This window comes from Peromyscus maniculatus, chromosome 10, assembly GCF_049852395.1.
Source record: "Peromyscus maniculatus bairdii isolate BWxNUB_F1_BW_parent chromosome 10, HU_Pman_BW_mat_3.1, whole genome shotgun sequence".
NCBI lineage: Eukaryota > Metazoa > Chordata > Mammalia > Rodentia > Cricetidae > Peromyscus > Peromyscus maniculatus.
The window spans coordinates 23432604-23438650 of record NC_134861.1 but is presented as its reverse complement, the minus strand read 5'-3'; the positions used below and the strand labels follow the sequence as shown (position 1 = coordinate 23438650).

General features: G+C 43.7%; 1 pseudogene; it reads right to left on the bottom strand.

The window, feature by feature from the left end:
- Positions 1–5288: 5288 nt before the first annotated feature.
- Positions 5289–6047, bottom strand: LOC102905447 (large ribosomal subunit protein uL10 pseudogene; annotated as a pseudogene).

Genomic DNA, 6047 nt, shown 5'->3' with positions numbered 1-6047 from the left:
GAGTTGCTGACTTGTGCTTCATGAACTTTGGCTTGAGATTAAAACAGAATTCCCAACAATTTCTGAAATGCCTTCAACATGCTTCTGCCATTTTATACTACATATTTACAGGAAATGGCATCTTCAGCACTGACAATTATAAAATCAAAATATTGATCAGTGGGCCATGGAGATGGCTCAGTAGGTAAGGGTACAAAGCCTGATGACCTAAGTGTGACCCCTGGAACCTACACAGTAGAAGGAGAAAACTGACATGCATTCACATGTTGTGGCATGCACGCGCATGTGCACATACACAGAATAAATCAATCCATAACATCTTAAAAAGAAAGGAAGAATCTCCAATCTAAAGAAAACACTGATTGCGTTTTTTGTGAGGTACCCCTATGTCCTGCAGCATCAAATATTCAGACAAAATTTAGTCGTAAAAACAAATTAGCACATCCGTATCAGCATGCAAATTTGCTTTCAGATTTGTAAATGGCAAAATTATATGTTAAATTAAATATTAAATAATTGATTTAAGACACATCCCTGTTTTATTTATGATCAGAAAATGTTTGTTTTGTATAACTATTTTATATTACCTATATACCTGGGGTCACATGAAAATTTCTTGGGCAAAATGGGGTCAAGAGTGGGAAAAAGTTAAAGACACCTTGAACTGTGACTTTGAAATTCTTAGTCTCTAAGCCTTAGCTCTTCATCAGCAAATAGGGACAATGACTTCTTTATATTTTATCTTTTCCCATGCAAAATAAAGCTACCTTAGAATTGTGTGTTCTTAATTCAGTAACTGAATTAAATACTGAGTGAACACTTTCCCTTCCTCTTTCTCCTCCTCCGTTTCTTGCTTTGTTGATCTGGATCAATTACAAGTCCTGCTCTGTTGATCTGGATCAATTAGAAGTCCTGCTCTGTTGATCTGGATCAATTAGATGCCCTCACTGGCACTTCTACCTTTCAACTGCTACTTATCTTATTGTGTACAGAGGTCATGTATGTTAATGTGTCTATGTGCATCCAGTGTACTCAAAATCAACTCCAGTGTCCATACCTCATAGTGTTTGCAAAGGGTACCTCCAACTTAAGCTTAGAAAAATTACAATGGTAATTCTGTAACATTAGAGGTACAGTTATCAATTGCGGAGACTTGCAGAGCTTAGAGAATATTGCCAGATCAGCTTTTTTTCTCCTCTAACTCATATTCAACCTATATAAGCTACAAAATTACATTTATTCATGACTTCTGGGTATCCATCCACACCTGCCACTTTCTGACTAAATAATTCTGGACATGTTACCTAAAATCTCTAAGATTGAGTTCCTTAAAGATGTGGTAATAGGACCCACTTTATGTGCTGGTTCGAAATTTTAAAATTTTATTTAAATAGCATAACTTGATGCCTAATTCCTAGTCAGTACTTAAAATGCTAATGATATTTGTTTTCATATATGATTTTCTTGTTATGTATTATGAGCTACTTTTCTGTTGCTGTGATAAAACAGTCTGAAAAAAAAAGGCAACTTAAGAAAGGAACATTTTATTTCGGATCCTAGTTTCCAGTAGTCCCTCGCAGTAGGGAAGGCCCGGCAGCAGGAGCCTGAAGCCGCTGGTGACGCTGCATCCACAGTCACAGAGCAGAGCAATGAAAGCGTTCAGCTGGCTGCTTCCTTTTGATTCAGTCTGGCAGCTAGAACGGGCCTTCCCATCTGAATTAACCTAAGTGAGAAACCCCCACCCCCACCCCCACCCCACCCGCCCCAGGCATGCCCGGAAGTTCCCACCCAAGTGGTTCTAGGTCTAGTCAAGTTGCCAATCATCATAAGCCATCACACGTTATTCTTCTGAAGGCTATATGAATGAAACCCACAAACCAGGAAGTGGTGAGATATCGCTCCAGAGGAGGTGGGTAAGAAATGGCATGAGAAGCCACATGATCTCAAAAGTCCTCACAAGCCAGGGCACCTGTGAGGTCCTGGTAGGTAAGACGCTGGACAGAGAGGGACTAGGAGCCAAAGTAATAATGTGAATTTTCACATTGACGATGAAAGCTGAAACCTCAAAACATCGCCAAGAGAGCAACACAACACTGATCATTCCTACTTGAGACACAAGGCCTTTTCCATCCTTGTCACTGGGCGGTAACCCTCCATGGAACGTATAGAGAAACATGGAGAAACAATCCATTTTACTAGCAGAAAACAAGGGGCAACTTGTTGAAAAGGCTAGAAGAGGACAGCAGTCAGTGATGAGGGTCTAGCTTGACACACACAAAATTACTTAAAATTGAACTACTTTGGGGTGTCGGGAGATGGCACACTGGCAAAGTACTCGCTGTGCGATTGTGAGGCCCTGAGTTCGGACCCCCAGCACCCATGTGAAAAGCTGGCATAGCGGCTCTGCTTATTCTCCCAGCACTGGGAGGCAGAGATGGGAGGGCGCCAGACTCACCAGCCAGCCATGCCAGCCCATCAATGGGATCCAGGTTCAGAGAAGAGACTCTCCAAAAACAACGGACCGTGACGGAGAAAGGCACCTGACATCAGCCTCCAGCATGCGTGCATGAGCACACAAACATACACACGTGCACATCAAATGGACAGCTCCCCTCAGGGTCAAACTACAGAACACGTGTTAATCTCATTACAACAGTTTTGCTTTATACAATATTTGGATTTTTATTGTTTAATTTGGTTCTTTCAAATATGAAGACTTTGTCTAACAAACTAAATTGCAGATACTTCTAGAACAAGATTTTCTGCTTTTCATGACCTTGTGTCAAAAAAGAAAGAAAGAAAGAAAAGAAAAGAAGAAAAAAAGCTCTGCAGAATCTGGACTTTGATGAAATACTTATTGAATTAAAAATAAATGTGAATTTACTCTCTTGGCAGATGGCATCTGGTGCCATGAATACCACTAACATAGAATGGATAATCTCAAGTCTTTCTTCTATCATGGCTAATATTACCAATGCAGTGTATTAGCTCTATTATCACAATATCTGGACCAAACATTTCCCATCACTCACATTGCGTCTGTCCTGACCCAACCCCCCTCCCCTATGAGGCACTTGGCTTTAGCTGGTGGGTTATAATTTGCTGCGCGTTACAGAAGACACCATTCACAGACATTGCAAGTGAGTGTTGCTTCCTGGAACTGTGCAGCACAATAATCCAACTTGCCCGGATCGTCACAGAAAACCTCCTGGCCCATCTCCCTGCTCTTGCCTTTCTCCTTCACCTGTCTGCTCTCCCCAAATACTCAGTGTGATCCTACCAAAACTCAAGCTAAATCATTCATTTCTCCACTTAAAATTACTCCAGGGCCTTCCATGTCATTCTGAGTAAAAAACTAAAAATCTAATCATTGCAAGGCCCTAGATTACCGTCCCAGTCTCACTTTTCGGACTTTGTTCCCTCCTGCGCCCCATTCCAGTCACATAGGGATCCTCGCTCTTCCTAGGGTGTGCCTGGTACACCCCTCCCTCAAAGCACTTGGGTGTTCTTACCTTTGACTGGAATCCCCTCAGGACGGCCCCGTCCTTCAAGTCTTCATTCAAAGCTCATCCTCTCAGTGAGGTGATGCCTGACACGCCCGTCTCTCACTGAAACACTGTGTACTAATGCACTTCCTTTACCAGTCCTCTTTTATTGCTATCTAAGTCGCTGTATTTAGTGTCTACCTGTTCCCACGTGAGTGTCTGTTCCGTGAGGACGAGGAGTTTTGTTTATCTCTTCACCCTCCAACACCCGAAACAATGCACGGTGCAAAGTAAGAGTTCAACAAATCCACTTGGGAGGCGGGGCAGGTGGATCTATGTGAGTTTGAGGCCAGTTTGGCCTGCAGGGTGAGTTCCAGGACAGCCAGAGCTACACAGTGAGACCCTGTCTGGAAAAAACAAAAAGTACATAAATAAAAGAAAACAAAACTCTGTTGTACCGGCTAGAGAGACGGCTCTATGGTTAAGAGCACTTGCTGCTGCTCAGGAGGACCTGGGTTCCATTCCCAGCACCCACATCAGGCAGCTCCAGCTCCAGGGCACCTAGAGCTTCTGGTCTCCACAGGCAGCTCTCTCACATGCACATACCACATGCAGACATGCATGCCCTGCATGTAATTACAGATGATAAAAAGGTCTCTTTAAAATAAACTTCTGCTAGAAACTTCATTAATATATCTCTTGGAAAATTATGGACAATTTAGAAGCCATTTATTTCGAGGAAAGCAGAGGCCAGAGTTGACCTCTCAAGAGAGTCCCATAAGAGCCGCCTTACATCGTGAGTCGGTAGGTGGTTGAACACAGCCATCCCTAGAGGGAGCTCAGGCCGCAATAGGGATACAAATTCTTACACAGCTACATAATATTTTAAAGAAAATAAAGCCAAGCGGTACAGAAATATTTATAAGCACAACAGACAAAACATTATCATGGCAGCAACAGGGGGATTTCACAACCTAACCCAGAGTAGAAAACAAAAATAACCCTGGACTGCAGCGGTCTAGTGAGTTTCTTTGAGCATCGAAAGCATGATGAAGATCATTCACACTTGGGCAGCTGCTCACGTTCGTCCCTACTCTGCCAAGCTGTGAATTAGCCGTGTCCTCATCATAACTCTATAAGTTCCATATCCTGTAAGTTCCAAGATCTCATTTAAAAACCGCAGTCAGAATCTGACTTCAGTCTAGAAGTCTTTAGTTCCCAACTCTTACCCTAGCTTTAGAACCACACCTTCTCCTTGCATAATGTCACCTAGCAGTTCCTAAGCTCCTGTGCGACGTAAACTCAGTAGAGGAAGATGCCGTTAAAATCAGACGTTTCGATGAGAGATGGCGAGGATGTGGTGACCCAAAGTGCTGAGACAGATGTTTTAGTGAGAGGAGAGTCAGGAGCCAGGTTTGAGGGCCTCCATTTCTGTGTTTTCTGTCCCAGTACCACACTGAGGGAGAATTACATCAACAAATTACTTAATAGGTAAACAATGTATTCCGTGATATTACCTTTTTATTAGAAACTTAAATGATCAGTTTCATTCCCCAATTCCCAAGGAAAAGTTAGGGTTTTCATTAAAATACAAAATATTTTCTCTCTTTTCCTTTCTTTTAAGAGAGTTGAATCTTTTTCTCCATGTTTCCCAAATAAAGCCGGGTTAATTGGCTGCTTTGAGGGAATCAGTTGAAGAAATCGAATCCATATCCTCTTCCGACCCCCCTGACTCTGCCTTGGCTTCAACAATGACTGGGGTAAGGCTGCAGCAGTGGAGACAGCGGCCTGGGAGCACGTGGATCAGTCAAAGACCTTGATTTTCTCAGCCAGTGAGGAGGTGTCCTCAGTCTCCACAAAGTCAGGAGCCTCTTGTGCCCACCAGTACTGCCCTAAGATGACAGCTGGTAAACAGACATGACGGTGTTGGAGATAGCCTCCAGAAAGTGAGAGTGTAGTGCCCCTTGGGATGTCAAGCACTTCTGGGTTATAGAATCTACCGCCATCTAACCCCTGCTAGAAGATCTGCCTGAAGGAGGAGCTGGGCAGTTGTTCAGTGTGCTCAGCAGTGTGGCTTTGCTGGCTCCCACTCTGTCGCTGACCTTTATCAGCTGCACACTGCTCAGAATTTCAGTAGTACCCTGGAGAGTTTAGTGGTGAAGCCTAGAGCCTAGAGGGTCTTCTGGTGCCCCAGACCAGTGTTCTAGGCTGGCACAGCAACCTCACCTGGGCAATGGCACCAGCATGGACAGATGGTACCATACTGGCCAGCAGCATGTCCTTGATGAGTGAGGCCTCCTTGGAGACTACAAAGCCCTCATGCCCCTGGATAGGAGACCACAGCTTCTCCAGAGATAAGGTGTTTTCCAGATATCCTGATGGCTCTGTGCACCAGGGTGTTCTTGCCCATCAGTACTACAGCCTCCCTGCAGAGGAATATACAGATCATTTGGAGCCTACGTAGACTGTCCCAAAATGAAGCATTTTGGAGAACCATCCAAAAGTTGGATGGGATTAGGGAAGTAGTTGAACTTTCAGGTCAACTCTGTCTTCTGTAGGCAT